The 20,072-nt window shown below is 40.0% G+C and overlaps 1 protein-coding gene across 8 annotated transcripts in view; it reads right to left on the bottom strand.

Moving 5' to 3' along the window:
* The window catches only part of LOC106869089 (uncharacterized), a 76,442-nt gene that overhangs the window by 27,909 nt on the left and 28,461 nt on the right, over positions 1-20,072 (bottom strand). Inside the window, exon 1 of one of the 8 annotated variants that reach the window (XM_089357715.1) lies at positions 6,581-6,648. The exons of 6 other annotated variants lie outside the window; for them this stretch is intronic. The gene's annotated coding sequence lies outside the window, so the exon portion shown is untranslated. Of the gene's footprint in view, positions 1-6,580; positions 6,649-20,072 lie in introns of those variants that run through there. One more of the 8 variants, XM_089357714.1, reaches the window with a different exon arrangement.

Genomic DNA, 20,072 nt, shown 5'->3' with positions numbered 1-20,072 from the left:
GGGAACTTTAGATTAAAAAAAAAAAAAGAAAAAGAAATAGGAACTCAACAGCAAAGTAAGGTTTCCCTATTCCTCACTCTGGTCCAGAATGACATGAAAGCAGAGGAAATAGAGATTTTTCATAAACAAAATACGTAGATGAGGTCAGTATGGCTTACGCAGCTGACGGCAATGATAATGATCCTTTCTACTCTAGGCACAAGGCCTGACATTTGGTGGAAGGGGTGAAGTCGATTACATCGACCCAATGCGTAACTTATTAATCGACCCCGAATGGATGAAAGGCAAAGTCGGCCCCGGTGGAATTTGAACTCAGAACGTCAGGGCGGACGAAATACCGCTAAGCATTCATTTTGCCCGGCGCGTGCTAACGATTCTCGCCACTCAATAATAATAATGATTTCGTTTATTTGCAACCAGGGCGAAGGATGAAGGGGGCAATACAAAGACAGACATAAAGTGTTGGGGTTTACATATAATGAAATGATAATTAAAAAAAGGGAAAGGAAGAGAGAGTAAGCATACGCAGTATACACTGAAAAAGAATGCACATATACATAACATACAAAGGTTGTTTTTTTTAAAGTGGCAGGGAGGATGAGATGTGGCCCTCCTGATACAGGAAAGGCCTCTAGAGATAATCGAGGAACCCCACTGTCCGAGATTTCCCTGAAACTCCAAGAGCAAGTACCCTCTCCAATTCCTTCTCTCCGACTCACAGGTCTACACTTAGAGAAGTACCATCCACCCTTGCCATGTTCGCAACTTTTACCCATCTTTCAATAAACTCGCTCGAGAACAGCATTTCCCTCTCCACTCTCAATTTCCGTTTCAAGTGAAACTTGAAGAAGTCAATGAGAGTTCTACCAAAGAGGAATGTATCTGTCCTCATACCTTTCAGCCTTGTCCACCAAACAACCTTTTTCGCCACAGTCACAGAGCAAAGGAAAACTGCCTTGCCTGCCCAACTGAAGGCCGACAGACGGATCAGTCCCACACGTGACAGCAGCTGTTCGACATAACCCCACAAGTCAACAATGTCCGGACACTGAACGAGTGCATACAGAACGGTTTCGTCACTCTGCGTGCACCTCGGACAAGTCCGTCGGTCAAGCCCGTGCCGGTATCTCGAACTGGTAGCGCCACCCGGTAGCAATACCAGGCCAAAGACATCTGGAAATTATCCATGATAGTTCCCGACCGGAAAGTCCTCCGAAACAGACTTGCCAGTTTGTTCTCATCGGCGCCCAGAGTCTCCCTGAAAACATCGTTGCACTTCCCCGTTACTAATCCTCTATAAATTTCTAAAGCGGAACATCCACGGATCCCATTGCCCGACTGGTAGATGGCTGTGAGCGCCTGACGACATTCAAAAATAATAATGATTTAAAATTTTTCCACAAGGGCAGTAATTTTAGGGGAGGGGATGAGTCGATTACATCGATCCAAGTCTTCAACTGGTACTTAATTTATCGACCCCGAAAGGATGAAAGGCAAAGTCGACCTCAGTGAAATTTAAGCTCAGAACGGAGCGATGGACGAAATACCTATTTCTTTACTGCCCACAAGGGGCTACACGCAGAGGGGACAAACAAGGACAGACAAACGGATTAAGTCGATTATATCGACCCCAGTACGCAACTGGTACTTAATTTATCGACCCCGAAAGGATGAAAGGCAAAGTCGACCGCGGCGGAATTTGAACTCAGAACGCAGTGGCAGACGAAATACCGCTAAGCATTTCGCCCGGCGTGCTAACGTTTCTGCCAACTTGCCGCCTTCATAATTGTTTCAAATTTTTCCACAAGGGTAGCAATTTTGGGGAAGAGGATGAGTTGATTACATCGACACCAGTCTTCAACTGGTACTTATTTTATCAACCCTAAAAGGTGAAAGGTAAAGTCAAACTCGGTGGAATTTGAACTCAGAATGAGGCGACGGGCGAAATACCGCTAAGCATTTTGTCCAGCGCACTAACGATTCTGCCAGTTGGCCAATAATAACAATAATGATGATGATTTCGTTTATTTGCCACCAAGACGAAGGATGAGACGTTCAATACAAAGACAGATATAAAGTATGGGAAGTTACATATAATGAAGTGATAAAATAATTATTAAAAAAAGGTTTCCTTTATTAACCACAAAGGGTTTACGTTAAGAAAAACATTACGGACAGTTCAGGACAAAACAAATATGTGTTTGTGTGTATGTGTGTGAGTGTTTGTTGTGAGGGTTTTGCATGTAAACAAGATTAACATGATGGGAAAAAAATTAACTGTGTAATCCTCGATAGGGATGAGACGTCGAGGGCTACTTATGGAAAGACCCCATAAAACCAGGGGTGCCCTGACTTTTGGGGAAGGTACCTTTTCTCCTTTCCTTTCTCTCCTTTTCTCCAATTACAGGCGTATGCTCAGGGCTGCCCGTTCACTCGCACCATTCTTGCCACTTTCATCCACCTTTCAGCAAGTTGGCTTGAAGGCAACACTTCCCTCTCTGCCCTTATTTTTCTCTTCAAGTGAAACTTGATGAAGTTGATCAAGGATTGGCCAAAGAGAAAAGTGTTTGTCTTCAGCCCTTTTAGTCTCGTCTACCACTCAACCTCTTTCGCCATGGTCACCAGGCATTCAAAGACAGCCTACCCTTCCTGGTTAATCGAAGGCGGCGAAGCGATCTTCACGATGAATTCTGTTGACAGCCAGGTCCATCCCACAAGCGACAACGGGTATTCGACATAAATCCACAGGTCAGCAATGATCGGGAACTGAATGAGTGCATGCAGAACGGTTTCGTCGTCCGGCGTACATCTCGGACATACTCAGCTGACGGCACTTCAGTGCCTGTATAGTTTATCTCAATCAGGCAAAGTTCCCCAGTAGCACTACCATACCAGAGATTCTTGGAAATTATCCATCGGTCTCGGGTCGAAAGTTCTCCGAAAAAGAGCGGCTAGTTGATCTTCTTCGGTACCCAAGGTCTCCCCAAGAATGTCTTCTCCCATTCTGTTGCCAGTTGCAGTAAATGTTTGCCAAGTGGTCATCGAACAAGTCTGGCATGTAAGCGTAAATCTCGTAGGGCAGACCATCCAAACCAGGCGATTTACCCCTCGAGCAGCTAGCCTTTGCTTCCAGTATTTCAAAGGCTGTTTATAGGCCTTTCGCAGCGTCGCGGCAGCCCGTCGAGGTAGGAAGTGAAGTCTATCCTGCGACCCGGTTCACCGCTACTCCCGAGCAGTTGTGCGAAGCGCCGCTGAAAAGATGCACACACTTGTTTCGGATTGATTATCGTTTACCAGTTGTGGTCCGATAAAGATCGGATCGTGTATTTATTTCCACGCCATGCCCCTGCCACTTGGGCCCATTGAACGGCTTTCGTCCCTTCCTGTCTAAGTGCGCGCGCCTTAGCTCTGACAACGCAACCTTCGAATACCAATTTTGCTGCGGGCATGTCGGTCACGATGCCTTTTCTAAAGGCCTCATCTGATTTCCTAACTAACTCTGCTTCTACTCTTTTTTTTTTTTTTTTTCCTACTGCCAGTCTTTGTGCTAAACTTTATCGATTCTATTCTAATCGCCATTTTTAATGCGAACCATCACTAATCCGGTCTCTGAAATCTTAGCACGCCGGCAACAGTGCGTTCAGCTTATAGTAACCGGGACCCTGTCTATGGAGCCTATGGAGTCGACTGTACAGATCACGAACTTGTGGTCTGTGTAGTCAACTACCCTAAATTGTGGTCAGCCTGTGCTATCCTTATCTGCTTCTCTACAGAATACTCTATCAAGATACGATCTGGATGACCCGATGCGGTTTGACCAGTTTCACACTGCCACATCAGGGAAATCTAGTCGATACTTGTCAGACAGTTGGAATCGTCTGAGCAGGTTTGCGAGGCTTTTTCACCCTCCTCCCCTGTCTGCTAAACACACAGAGTCCTACATACATCTAACACTTTGTTCCAATCTCCCAATAACACTAAAGAGCGGGACGTTCCCAGAAAAGTTTCCAGGCGCCTGAAGAAATCTGGTCGCCCTGCTCCTGTCGAGGCATAGACGGCAACTAACCTGAAATTGTCCTTCATGCCGGTTACATCCGGTACCACTGACTTACCTTCTGGATACAGGAAGATCGTCCGTATTGCAAGATCCAGGTTTTTTTCCGAACCATCAGGGCGACTCCACCTCCTTCTCCCGGACGACTTGGAGATGCGTACACCCCACAGTCACCGAAAATAGGTTGGAAGTCCCGTGAGTCGGAAATTCTGGTTTCATTAATGGCCATCACATCGTTATCCAGTGCTCTGAGGTTGTTGGGCAGGTAACCCCGCTTCTAAGACGAGCTCAGGCCATGTGCATTCACGCTGCCTATTCTGTGCACGACCATGTTGTCGGAAAAAGAAAAAGAAAGGAAAAGAAAACTTACTTGATTTTGTTGGGACGAGTAGTTTGTCTGTCCCTTCTGTTGGATTTTGGCGTTCCCACCAGCAAATCACCAAGTATTCTCTTGGAGGTGTACCCACAGAAATTTCCGATTTCCTGTGGGTATTTGGTTTTTAGGTGCTTGTACGTGTTTTGTGTTTGAACGAATTGTGCATGTGTTGGTAGGATGATTGAGAGTGTAACTAAATCTGTTTGTTATATCGGTGTGTGTTTCTATGTAATTCATAAAATCTCCGTTTTTTGTGTTTATTGCCATGAATTCATAATGCTAGTCTCATTACTTTGTATTGTTGTTGTTGCTGTTGCCGTTGCTGTTGCTGTTGTTGTTGTTGTTGTTGTTGTTGTTGTTTGAGTTTTGGGAGGAGAGGTGTCCGCTTTACTTTTTCCCTCAATCTAAGGAAGAAAGCTTTTAGATGAGAGGTTGAAAGGCAAATGTGGCCCTTTGCCTTCCTCCCATCCACTCTGACTAGAATGACACTGCCTCAAGAAAAATGAATATCGTCTGCGATGACATCTACATTCATGTGACTGGTCTGGATGAGGACCTCTATTGTTATCTCTCAGATAGACTTCGAGGATTTTCTGCGTTTAGTAGCGTTATGGGCCGAAACTTTTCTACTTGATCCCCCTTGTTTGGATCCTTTCTCAGTAGTGCCACAGAACTAGGAATTCTCCCGTTCTGCTGCTAGTTGCGGTAGATATCGGCTAAAAGATGAGGAATTATGTACATTATTTACATTTGACGGATATTTGTCCTCATCTAGCTATGATCGCGGGCCATTAACCCCAAAATTCCAGGTAGTGACCTGAACAACAGCAACAACAACATCGAAAAATACCTTAGGAATAAGAACCCAGGTTCGAAATTTCCCCAGGACACCTGATGAAGGCTGGAGGGTATATCAGCCAAAACGTTGTGTTAACAACAAACAAGATGAGGACAAATATCCTTCAAATGTAAATAATGTAAATAATCGGCTAAAAGGTTCCCAAGCAAGTCTGGCATATAATAGTAAATCTCGTAAGGTAGACCATTTAAACCAGGTGATTTTCTCCCTGTGCAGCCCATCGAACATTTATCGGCATTTCGCTGCGAGGTAGACTCTAAAGTCCATCCTACGTTCTATGCCAGTTCGGCTCATCCCCCTCCTCCTCATTGCAGGACACGTCTGATTGATCTAAAGAGAGGGAGGGGTACTTCTGAGACTGTTTGCAGTGATTTGAGGTCGTTTTTGTTTTGTGTGTTTCTGTAGTTGTTGTTGTTGGTGGTGGTGGTGGCCATGGTTCTGGTGTTGGCTTCCCTTGCTGTGGGCAAAAGTCCTTGAGGTGGTTTGTCTCCCCGCATAGGTGACATCTCGGTCTTCTGCCCTCAGCAGATGCGTGAGGCTTTCTACCGTCCGACAGAGTTATATAGTCTGGTATTATCTTTATGCTCCTTCTGCCAATCACTTTTTATATAATCGTCTGCAAACTTGTACTAGACAGGTGCGGGTACAGTTAGTTCAATGCTTCTCCCAACTTTTCTTAACATATTTCTGGCAACCCTATACTAATCTCCATGCAGAAAAATCTCCTTGCACATTTCGCCTGTAGCTGTTGCGAACCCCGTACTCTTGGGTTTGAAACTTATATTCGTTCGTTCGTTTTTCTTTAATAATTTTGTCTGTCATTGCTAGCTTACTGCTGCCACTGGTGGTGGTGGTGGTGGTGGCGGCAGCAGAGGTGACAACGTTCTCACGGGTGCTGTTGGTCACCACTTTGCCCTGCTGCGATGGCGGTGCTGGAAGCAAAGGAAAGTTACTTTCAAACTCTACTCTGCTACTGTTGTTGTCGTTCTTGCTACCACTTTCTATGTCTTGTGGCTAAGACGAAGTAGCTTGGCTAGCAGAAGCAGAAAGACACTGATCTCTTACCTGTGACCGCCACTCTCACATACTGCTTGTTTGACAAGAGTTCCGCCATACTGATATTTGAAAAAAAATTTCCGAAAGAAAAACTTTCCTTTCGAAATTTCGCCCCTTAGGACAGACAACAAACGTTCCTATTCAGACCCCTATGGTCTGCTCAACAACAGATACACAATGTACCAAAACAACAACAAATAATAGACTTTAACAAGGAAAATAAAGCTAAACTTACAGGAGCGATATGTAACTCTTGTCGAGACACGAACAACCAATAATAGTAATAATGTTGATGATGATTTCATTTATTTGCTACCAGGGCGAAGGAGGAGGGGTACAATACAAAGACAGACATAAAGTGTCGGGGTTTATGGATAATGAAACTATAAAATAATTAAATAAGTAACAAAACAAAATGTAAGTATACGCGGTATATAATGAAAAGGAAGGGAAATATACATAGTATACAAAGGTTTAAAGAAAAAAAAGTGAGGATAATAGAGATGTAGCCCTCCTGATACAGGATGACCTCTAGGTATAATCGAGGAACCCCACTGTCCAAGATGCTAAACACTAAGGGCAAGTGCCCTCTCCAATTCCCTCTCTCTGACTCACAGGTCTACACATAGAGAAGTACCATCCACTCTTGCCATTTTCGCAACTTTCACTCACCTTTCAATAAAATCACTCGAGGACAGCACTTCCCTCTCCACCCTCAATTTCTTCTTCAACTGAAACTTGAAGAATTGAAACTTGAGACCTCTACCAAAGAGGAATGCATCTGTCCTCATGCCTTTCAGCCTCGTCCAGTAAACGACTTCTTTTGCCACAGACACCAGGCAAAAGAAAACTGCTTTACTTGTCCGATTGAAGGAGGGTGGCGGGACAATCATCACTATAGACGCATCTGAATACATCTTCACATATATACTTTCTTCTACTATTAAGCACTGACCTGTCCAACCACCTAATCTATATTCCTAAATTCTTCATTCCATACTACTACCCCTCTCTCTTCCCCATCACTTAAACTCTTATCACTACATAACTGACACTCCTTTACCCTTTACACTATTATACCTCTCTCTCTATATCACCCCCATTTCTTCTATCTGACACACCTTTACTCTTTACCCTATCACCTTTATTACACTCTAATACCTTTCTCTCTCTATCACCCTCATCTCCCCATTCCTACTTTCAAGTTATCTTGACTGACCACTAACTGGTACACTTCCCCTCTCTTCATCTCTTTATTATCTCTCTCCTTGTTTTTCTTTTTTCCTTTCTTTACTTTATTCTTCTCTTCCTGTTTTCGATTTGACCTTACAAATACATTCCCTACTTTTAGGTCACTTTAAATAAAACCTTCGTTTTAATAGCACTGTATACAAACACTATACTTGGATTGACCAATTTTATATACTGTTGGAATTTACAATAACCAATTTTAAATTGGAATTTACTCACAAGGTATTGGAATCTTATATGTATACCATTCTGCCTAAATAATGGATCTACAAATACAATATCCCTGCATATCTCACATCTATTTTCATTCATTCGCTTCACTCTCTATTTCGTATCTTATCTAAATTAACTATTGCTTAACCATCTTCTCACACCGTCTCCGATATAATAAATATCATGAAAACAGCTGTAAGACCTTCTATTTATAAATGTTCTAAAATCTTCACAGCCTTGGTTTTTTTTATCTCATTCTAAAAAAAAAATTATATGTATATATATATATATATATATAAAGTGTAGTATATTGCCACTTAAGTGTGGCTGACCCCTAGGGGTGGATGTTACTGTTGCTTTTAGCCCCAGGAGGACATCTCCTCCAGCTGGCTTATCGACACACGACTGTGTCCTGTTTGCCAACGAAGGGAAATAACCCTGAAATCCGGATCCGTTCGTGCTGCAGATGTTGGTGAGAGGGATAACTACCCTTGGCAAACAGGACACAGTCGTGTGTCGATAAGCCAGCTGGAGGAGATGTCCTCCTGGGGCTAAAAGCAACAGTAACATCCACCCCTAGGGGTCAGCCACACTTAAGTGGCAATATACTACACTTTATCGTGCAGTTACTGTTAATACTTCATTTAGAGAATTAACATTGCTTATATATATATATATATATATATATATATATATATATATATATATATATATATATATATATATATATATATATATATGTATATATATATATATATACATATATGTGTGTATGTATGTATGTATGTGTGTGTGTGTGTGTGTGTGTGTATGCATGTATGTATGCATGTATGTATGTATATATAAACAACTTATAAATAAAGGCAAAAGAATAAAATTTTCTATGCCAAATATATCGAGAATAGGGGTACAAACACAAGACACAGGTACACATACACAAATATATACATATATACGACAGTCTTCTTTCAGTTTCCGAGTACGAAATCCACTTACAAGGTTTTGGTCGGCCTGAAGCTATAATAAGCATATATATATATATATATATATATATATATATATATATATATATATATATATATATATATATATGCTTTCGGTGCGAATGGCTTTATTATACGGTGCCGTATTATATAATCCTGTAAATAATAATAATGGTATTTTTTTATATAAGCTTAAAGCTTATGCCGTTCACCGTGCAATGACTAAGGCAAAGAGTCTAATAACGGGGCATATAAGCCCTCGACAGAAAAAAGAACGCTTTTCTATCCGTGTGGGACGCGAACCCACATCCCTTTGTTGACAGGACTAAGTGTGTTATCTTTACACGCGGATGGGAAAGCCTTCTTTTTTTCTGTCGAGTTCTTATATGCTCCGTTATTAGACTACATATATATATATATTTATACCAGGTGACATGCTCGGTAATTCCCGAGAAAGCGGGCTTATCCCTTGATTCCATTCTCATAATTGTTTTGCTAATCCAGTAACAACAATACAAAGTATGTAGCCCTTAAAACGGTTTTTGTGTATTTATTGAGAATACCGAACTGTCTTACAAAGGATCTTGTTTTTAGGAATTCCCAATAAGTTATGAATACCCAAATTGTGAAGTCAGTTATGTAATAACATGAAATTAATTACCCGATAGTAAGAATTCAAATAAAGTAGCCCCGAAAAGGGCTTCAATATGTTCCCAGAGTATATAGAACACAGAAGGAAATACTAATGAGGTATGTATACTAAAATCGTGATACATGTTATGTAATATGAGATGACAACAATTCAAAGTAATTAACTGTGAAAAATGCTTTTGTGCGTTCTCAGAGAATATTACCCTCAGCAGCGCTAGAGTTGGTATATTCGTGAATAAGTCACTAACTGAAATAAGTGGGTCTATTGCTTAGGAGAATACTATTAACTTCTTTAAATCTTGTACAGAATAAATTGAGAAAATAACTAAAATAGTTCCAATACTAAGAAATAAGTATATTCAATTTCATTTTTGCTACATAATTTGCGAAGGAGCTTAAAATAGTTACGCCTGCCGTTCAATCGCGCCCAAATGTTATTCCTCCCGCTGTTTACCTGAACATCTTTTCGAAATCAATTTATACTTAAAACCTCCCCAGACACATAAGCAATGTACGTGTGAAGTTTAAGAAAAATCGGTCGAGCCGTTTTGGCGCAAAATGAAGACATACCGACACACACACGCACACACACACACACACACATTTTCAGTTTTAATAAGTAAGATATATATATATATATATATATATATATATATATATATATATATATATATATGTATACATGTCTCTTAAAGGATAGAGCTCAAAATCAATGCATTGAAGATACTTTATTGCAGCAACAATTATAATAATAGAAACAACCACAATAAGCCAAACCTATGCACATTTCAATAGGGTATCCCGGAAAAATAAACCACATCATAAGATGTCTCGTAAAATATTGTAACAAATTACAATATATTACAAATTTCTGGATACTCCATCTCATCAGGGTCGCATTATTGCCATCACCAATACTATTATTAGCAAAACACACACATCATCCAAGAGGGTGAAAGAATAATCGACGGCACGCAACCTACCATCGTTATTTTCTTACAGAATGTAAACAAACCAGTCAACCGAAATCCAGCGACGTACACTGCCCGGTTTACGTCACTTGAGGTCTCGAAACGAATTTCTAATCATTACTCTTCCTTTAGGGATAGGAGTAAGCAATATAGTACGGCGCTTAGTAATTTAGTTTGGAAATTGAAAGATGAGAAAAAGGATTACTCCCTTGAATGGTTGTTAGTAGGCAAATCGATGCCGTACGACAAGGGTAAAAGTACTTGTTCGTTATGTAACTTGGAATTATTTTCCATACTTTTTTCCAAGGGTCACCTAGTTAATAAAATAACGTTTAAAGCTTACAGATGTCTACATATGTATAGACATACGTATGCATTTTATAAATAGGAATTACCGGAATGTGTATAGGCACAAGTTCGAAATTAAGGAAGAGGTATATTCATCTCTATATATCTTACTGGAATTAGGTCTGTGGCGCAAATATATGAGTGTATATGTATATGGGTGTAGGTATACATGTGGAGACACGTGAGAGTGTATGTGTGTATATATGTATATAGGTATGTATGGAGACGTACGTGTATGTGTGTACATGTAGACATATATAAGCTTGTGTGTGTGTATGTGCATATGTATCGATGTATATATGGAGGTATAGCTATATGTGTGTATGTACATATGTACGCATGTGTGTATGTGAGTATGTATGCGTATATATGTAAATGTGTGTGTGTGTATCTGTGCGCGTTTATGTGGGTGCATGTGTATCTGTATGAGTGTATATGTATATGCATGCATATGTGAGTGTATATATGTGTTTGTGTGTATATGTGTTTGAGTGTATGGTTATACATAAAAAATACATATAAATATATATTGGTGTGTGTATCTAAGTATAGGTATATGTGTGTGTGGGGGTAGGTGTGGGCATGTGGGTGGTGGTGTGCGGTGCGTGGGCGTGGGCGGGTATAATTAATGAATTAATTAATACACTATCGTTATAGGAAGATCCGATAGGAAATCTAGATGTACATAGGGGATGAATTTTTGGCAAGGGATTTTTACGCTGTAAACCGGGCGGTGTACGTCGCTGGATTTCGGTTGACTGGTTTGTTTACATTCTGTAAGAAAATAACGATGGTAGGTTGCGTGCCGTCGATTATTCTTTCACCCTCTTGGATGATGTGTGTGTTTTGCTAATGATAGTATTGGTGATGGCAATAATGCGACCCTGATGAGATGGAGTATCCAGAAATTTGTAATATATTGTAATTTGTTACAATATTTTACGAGACATCTTATGATGTGGTTTATTTTTCCGGGATACCCTATTGAAATGTGCATAGGTTTGGCTTATTGTGGTTGTTTCTGTTATTATAATTGTTGCTGCAATAAAGTATCTTCAATGCATTGATTTTGAGCTCTATCCTTTAAGAGACATGTATACATATATATATACAAAAACTCAACTGTGAGTTTTTGGCTAAGACTGTTAACAGATACTATATATTTTGTAAAATTTGTTTTATAAAAGTATATATTATATATATATATATATATATATATATATATATATATATATATATATATATATATATATATATATGTTGTTATTTCTAGCATTTGAAGTGTCTCCAAATAGGCTGCACTCTCATAGCAGCTAAGAAAACAAAAAAGAAGAAATCTTACTGTGATGTGATGCAAGGGAGACAACTGTATATATTTTACATATAATAGTTTATATGCAATGGAAATAACTGTATGTTTTATATATAATAACTATATATATATATATAATAACTATATATATATATATATATATATATATATATGATATAAATAATATATATACATACGCATATGTACCTACATCTATACGTATATATATATATATATATATATATATTTGAAAAACCTACATGACTAGGTGAAAGCGCTTCATTTAATATGTGACATTAATAAAAATCTGTAAATGTACAAACATCCAGGTTTCTGAGTACCTTAATTAATTTTTTTCTATATAATTTCTGTACATCACCTCCAAACCTTCAAATATATATATATATATATATATATATGCATATGTGGGCACAGGACGTCATGAAACGTGTACAACAAAAATACGAAGTACGAGTACAAGGAATAGGAACTATTTTTTCGAACAACGAAAAACACAAATGTAAAATAAGACAAACAACATAAAATATGACCCTTCATCAGTTGTTGGCTGTTTTTCTACTCTCGCATTTCGAGCATTTCACAACAAGATACGCTTTCAATAAAACAGTTGCTCTTGCAAAGCAAATTAAATAAAATTTGGGATTTTGCGGAGGGTCAAAATTGGTAACAAAAACAGGATAAGGAAAACAAACAGGATGAGCTGCTAAGCCTAAACGAGGTTGTGGTGGCGAACGCGTAAATCAAGCTTGGACAGGAGACAGACAAGAACATGTCTTCCTTGATCCAGCTACAACGGAGAGAAAAAAAAACACAAGCTAGAAGAAGTTAGGAGAAGAAAGAAAGATGGCCGATGGTCACGTAGGAGCCATGTGAGCAAGGGAGGAAGAGTGAGGGCGAGAGAGTGACAGACAGAGAACTGTGAAGGGGATAGGAAAAAATTGGAGACAGGATAAGTGAGAAAAAACGGGGAGGGGGAGAAGGGGAGGTAGAAGAATATATATCTATCTATCATCATCATCATCATTAACATTCAATGTCTGTTTTCTATGCTGGCATGGGCTGGATGGCTTGGCAGAAACTGGCAAGGCCAGGAGCCACACCAGGTTCCATAGTTTGTTTCGGCTTGGTTTCTACAGCTGGATACCTTTCCTAACACCAACCACTTAAAGTGTACTGTGTACTTTTTACTTGGTACCATATATAGTTAGATATGTTGTATATCTAACTATATCTATGAGCTAGAGCTCCATATAGGTCATTGCTATCCACTCACCTTCTAGTATAGTGGTAAAAAAAAAACACTCTAATACACAGTGTTAATAGGCTATGATATACAGAGCATATGTGGTGGACAATTAAAATAAATGCCAGCATAGATATTTAGTTCCTACAAATGTTTCACTATTGCAGTTATTTAGACCTCTGCATTCAATATTCCAAGCTATTAGATCTGTAACAGAGTGCAATAGACTGTTCCCCTGATGATCCATTGCAGTTAGGCATCCAAATACACTTGGAGCATCTAATACCGCGTTCCAAATAACTGAAGTAGGGAAACGTACATAGGAACTAAATATTTATACTCGTGTTTATCTTAATTTTCCACTATGCGTGCATGTATGTGTGGGTGCGGGAGGGAGTGTTCTATGTATAGACAGACAGACAGGGAAATACTGATAGACATGTATAGACTGATAGGTGTGTGTGTGTAAACTTTTGGACAATATAGGCAATGCAAATGAGAATAATTCTGGTCATCACAGCATGGTTGCCACTTTCTTTCAATCTAGAAATAAAGCAAATTAATTCAAGAATTATCTAGATTTTGCAAACACTGATCCAAAAGCATAACAGTTTCAAAAAATTTTTTAAGTAAAAAAACCACCTAAATACTAATTTTTTGCCTTTACTTTCTTCATTCAAAAAATATATAAACGAGCGTCTCCCTTGGAGATGTCTGCCTCACAAAATATAAGGGAAGAATTTAGGTGGAATGATGGCATTGAAGGTTAAAGTTCATGTGTCAAAGCTTTATATGTCAAAGGGCACTGATATGATTTTAGAGTTGCTATTACTTATAAAACTTCATCAGAAAATTGATAAGTTGAAACATTTTCATACCCTTATCAGGGTATGAAATTTACTATCAGGGTAACATGAAGGTCAAGTTTTGTTTATTTTCCTGTTTATATCCTAATTTACAATACTGAGCACCCTACATCAGCATTTTGATGAGATACTATTAGGGCAGACATGGATCATTTCTCAAGATATTTTTAAATTGCCATGCTTCACTCCCAAAAGCTTCAATTTGTGTTTTGTTTTCCCAGTTGGTCATGTATTTTTGGCTTAACTGATAGTTTGAGTGTGCCACTTTACTATAAAAAGCATCTAAGTATTTCACAACATCATGATATTAGGGTATATCCTTTACAGTTATGGAGTATATGTTTATCTGAAAAGAAGAAAGTTTTTTTTTTTTTTCAAAAATAGCTAAAATTTCAGGAAGTCTTTGCCTCATCTCAGCTGCATAAATAATGAAAGGAGAAAATCTTGACTACATTTTCTTAAGCTGCTTTCTTTATTTTCATAAAGTCATCGTTGTCATCATCATCATTATCATTATTCAGTAATATTCTTTTCTACTCTAGGCACAAGGCTCGGAATTTTTGGAGAGGGAGCCAGTCGATTAGATCGACCCCAGTATGAAATGCTCAGCGGTATTTTGTCTGTCTTTACATTTTGAGTTCAAATTCTACCAAGATCAACTTTGCCTTTCATCATTTCAGAGTCAATAAATTAAGTACCAATTAAGTGCCAGTTAATTTTCGCATAATTAAACTCTTACTCTTTACTCTTTTATTCTTTTACTTGTTTCAGTCATTTGACTGTGGCCATGCTGGAGCACCACCTTTAGTCGAGCAAATCGACCCCAGGACTTATTCTTTGGAAACCTAGTACTTATTCTATCAGTCTATTTTGCCGAACCGCTAAGTTATGGGGATGTAAACACACCAGCATCGATTGTCAAGCGATGTTGGGGGGACAAATACAGACACACAAACATATACACACACATACATATATATACATACATAAGACAGGCTTCTTTCAGTTTCCGTCTATCAAATCCACTCACAAGGCTTTGGTCGGCCCGAGGCTATAGTAGAAGACACTTGCCCAAGTAAATATTCATTACTACATTATTAACAATAAAGAAAGAATATGAGGTATTTGCAAAGTTGGCATCCAAAACAGAAATTGCCCAAAAGGATGTGTGCAGTTCTTGAGAAGACCAATGCTTGATAGAAAGCTTGCACTGCTTCACATAACACTAGAATTCATTTGGGCAAAGACATGCATAAATTTTGGGGAAAAAATCTGCCCCCTCCCCCCAAATGCTTCCCTTTGGCTCAGCATTTATAAAGCCTAAATAGGTAATATCATTTAGCATATGGGTTCATAAGCTTCTTTTTCATTGACTGAGATGACAAAAGTTTCCCAAAGGTGCATTGTTTTGACCAATCAGAACCACTGTTACTCAAATCTCTAGTTGCTAGCAATATTTTGCAGAATATTTTTAAAATCAAAATCAAGACATAAGTTTTTTTTTTTATAAAACTAAGCCAGGCGCAAGATCAAGTCCTCAAGCCTTATATCTAACACATCTGATTGAAATGGTAAAACCTTACATTTTGGCATAAGTATAAGACTCCAGACCAAAATTTTAAAAAACCTCTAAAATAGTAATCATGATTTAAAGCCAAATGATTAATGCTAAAGACAAGTTTCAGTCCCAAGTAAAGGATAATTTTCTCAGTTGGCATAGCCTGGTGTTGCCATCCGGTTTCACCAGTCCTCAGTCAAATCGTCCAACCCATGCTAGCATGGTAAGCGGACGTTAAACGATGATGATGAATATATATATAGGAATATTTAAGCATTTGATTATATTCTTTTATTCTTTTTCTTGTTTCAGCCATTTGACTGTGGCATTGCTGGAGCACTGCCCTTAGCCAAGCAAATCGATCCCAGGACATATTCTTTGTAAGCCTAGTACTTATTCTATCAGCTTCTTTGGCCAAACTGCTAAGTTAAGGGGATGTAAACACACCAGCATCGATTGTCAAGCGATGGTTGGGGGGACAAACACAGACACACAAATATATACACATCAATTGAATTCAGTTGTTGTCTTAAATTCATACTTATTCATTTTCTAAGCTTCCTAAATTCATGCTACGTTATATTCTATTCACCTAGAATTCATTGCTCTTTTAAAAATTACGATTTATGCATTGTTGTCTCTCAAATATTTAAAATCTACAATTAAGAGCCCTATCTACTCGCTGTCGGTACCTACCCACCCCTACCCATTTTCCTTTATTCAAAAATTCTTATCGCTCCTTAAAATTATGGCTTTTAAGTGTTGATTTCTCAGCCCAAGAATTACAGCGTGATGTGCTGCTTGACTGGTCCCCCCTCTCTCTCTCTCTCTTTATATATATATATATATATATATATATATATATATATGATGATGATGATCTTTTCTCCCGCCATGCCTCTGTCTACCCCTCCATCCTCTCTCTCTCTCTCTCGTAGTTTTTCCTTAAGGTCTTCAGGTTCTGGCTATATATAAATGAGAAATCCATTCTAAATTATCTCGCTGACATACTACGACGAAATCTCCAAGATGCAGATAAGATAGAGATTTTTATTTATTTACGGCCTCAAACATCTCATACCTTCGCGCTTTAGTTTGCCCTCTATTATTTATCTTGTTTCTCTCCATGAAATTCAATTGAATTCAGTTGTTGTCTTAAATTCATACTTATTCATTTTCTAAGCTTCCTAAATTCATGCTACGTTATATTCTATTCACCTAGAATTCATTGCTCTTTTAAAAATTACGATTTATGCATTGTTGTCTCTCAAATATTTAAAATCTACAATTAAGAGCCCTATCTACTCGCTACCCACTCCACCGGAAGTTCATTCCTCTGTCATCCTGTCAACCTCGGCTGTCTCCCGGAACCCATCTAGTGGCCTTGGCCATCCTCTCCCCTACCTTTGGGTAGCGCATTAAGTTTGAGAAATGTTTGCAGGTTGTAGGTACTGTTTTGCTTATGAATTCTTCCAATTGCAAGTTTTCTTTTCAGGTACACGACACTGCTTTTCCCCTTCCCAGGCTACAGGCCCACACCCCCAACACCCATACTGTTAGGATTGGCACTCTCAACGTCGGCACGCTGAAAGGTAGATCTGGTGAAATTGTTGAGATGCTTGAACGGAGACGCGTAGATATGTGCTGCATCCAGGAAGTAAGATGGAGAGGAGGTTCTGCGAGGTTCCTCACAGGCAAAGAACACAGGTACAAGATTTTCTGGGCAGGGAACACTGACGGGGTCGGGGGCGTAGGAATACTTCTAGCGGAGAAATGGGTGGATAAGGTAATCGAGGTCGTTAGAGTAAGTGACAGAGTACTTAAGATCAGACTAGTGCTTCATCATAGATTAGCTACTGTCATCTCAGCCTATACACCTCAACCGGGGCTACCAGATGGTCTGAAAGACCAATTCTATGACACCCTCTTGCAAACTACCTCGTCGACGAGTGACAGGGACCTTCTCTTTGTGGCTGGAGACTTCAACGGTCATGTCGGACGTCGTGCTGGAGGCTTCCATGGCATACATGGAGGCTATGGCTTCGGTTCCCGCAACGAGGAGGGAACCAGACTGCTGGAGTTCTGTGATGCAACCGATCTTATGGTCTGCAATACCAACTTCAGGAAACCTGCCAGTCACCTAGTCACCTACCGCTCCGGCAGACACTCTAGCCAAATCGACTACATCCTCGCCAGAAATAGGGAAAGAGGGTGGCTTATAAATGCCAAAACCTACCCTGGCGAAGAATGTACCCCACAACATAGATTAGTAGTTAGCGACTTTGGGATCAAGGCAAAATGGGTGCCCAGAATTAGACAGGCTTGGAGGAGAAGGGTGTGGAAGCTTAAAGACCCTGCAAACGGACAGAGACTTAGAGACAAGTTACTTGAAGCATTTAACGAAATAGAAGGGGATATAGCATCATACAACGTGGAAGACAATTGGAGATTTCTGCGGGACAACCTGTTGAAAGCCACCGACCAGATTTGTGGGTGGTGTAAGGTCCCCTCCCGACCCAGAGTAACGTGGTGGTGGAACAAGGAGGTAGACAGGGCTATTAGACAAAAGAAACAGGCTTGGAAGGACTGGAAGAACGGTGGTAGCAGGGAATTGTACCAATGTGCCAGAAGGGAGGCTAGGCGACAGGTTTATTTAGCCAGAGGGGAAGCAGATAAGGAAAGATTTGCCAATGTTCTGCGCCGTGAGGACCAAAGACTCGAGGTATTTCGTGTTGCAAGACAGTGTAGGAGAGAGAATAGTGATGTTGTAGGAGAGAAATGTGTTCGCATGGATGATGGTACGCTTGCATTAAATGAGGATGCAAAGAAAGAGGTCTGGAGATGCCACTATGATAGATTGCTTAATAAAGAGAATGAATGGGAGAAAGAGAGCCTGCCGTATGTCGACCCAATAGAGGGACCAGCTATCCGAGTTGATAGTACCAGGGTAGATAAAGCAATTAAGAGTATGAAGACCGGGAAAGCCCCCGGCCCATCAGGAATCACTGCAGAGATGCTCAAAATATCTGGCAGTGTTGGCTATAGCCTAGTCACCCGTATTACGAACCAGGTGATACACGAAGGAGTCATACCCAATGACTGGTGTAGCAGCATCATAGTCAACTGCTACAAAGGTAAAGGTGACGCTTTAGATACAAATAATTACAGAGGCATCAAGCTGTTAGATCAGGTTATGAAAGTTACAGAGAGGGTCATAGCCCAACTAATTAGGGAGCGAATCAATTTAGATGAGATGCAGTTTGGGTTCGTGCCAGGTAAAAGTACTACTGATGCCTTATTTCTAGTGAGACAGTTGCAGGAGAAATACCTAGCTAAGGATAAACCTCTGTACCTGGCTTTCGTTGACATGGAGAAAGCCTTTGACAGGGTCCCCCGATCCCTTATCTGGTGGTCAATGAGGAAACTTGGGATAGAAGAATGGTTAGTGAGAGCTGTGCGAGCCATGTACAGAGATGCTGCCAGTAAGGTGAGGGTTGGAAATGAGTACAGCAATGAATTCCGGGTAGAGGTAGGGGTCCACCAAGGTTCCGTCCTCAGCCCCCTCTTATTTACCATAGTCCTCCAGGCAATCACAGAGGAGTTCAAGACAGGTTGCCCCTGGGAGCTCCTCTATGCTGATGACCTTGCCCTAATTGCGGAGTCACTATCAGAACTAGAGGAGAAGTTTCAGGTGTGGAAGCAAGGTCTAGAATTGAAGGGCCTCAGAGTCAACCTAGCTAAAACCAAAATCCTAATAAGTAGGAAGGTAGATAAAACACAAACCCCTTCAGGTAGATGGCCCTGCTCAGTATGTAGAAAAGGAGTAGGTAGTAACTCTATAAGATGTACCCGGTGCAAGCTATGGACACATAAGAGGTGCAGCAACATCAAAGGCAGGTTAACTAGCAAGTTAGTTTTTGTTTGTGGGAGATGTTCAGGTGCAATAAAGACTGCAAACAAACAGGAAACAACTTCTATCTCATTCCAGGGTGAAAAACTAGAGGTAGTCGATAGCTTCCGCTATCTGCGCGACCAAGTTAGTAGTGGGGGTGGGTGCGCTGAAAGTGTAGCTGCTAGAATAAGAATAGCCTGGGCAAAGTTTAGAGAGCTCTTACCCCTGCTGGCGACAAAGGGACTCTCACTCAGAGTAAAAGGCAGACTGTATGACGCATGCGTACGAACAACCATGCTACATGGCAGTGAAACATGGGCTGTAACTGCTGAGGACATACGTAAGCTCGCAAGGAATGAAGCCAGTATGCTCCGTTGGATGTGTAATGTCAATGTGAATACCCGTCAGAGTGTAAGTA

The sequence above is a fragment of the Octopus bimaculoides genome, chromosome 9 (assembly GCF_046866305.1).
Source record: "Octopus bimaculoides isolate indiv1 chromosome 9, ASM4686630v1, whole genome shotgun sequence".
Classification (NCBI taxonomy): domain Eukaryota; kingdom Metazoa; phylum Mollusca; class Cephalopoda; order Octopoda; family Octopodidae; genus Octopus; species Octopus bimaculoides.
Note: the sequence above shows the minus strand (reverse complement) of the source record. Positions and strands in the feature narration are given on the sequence as shown.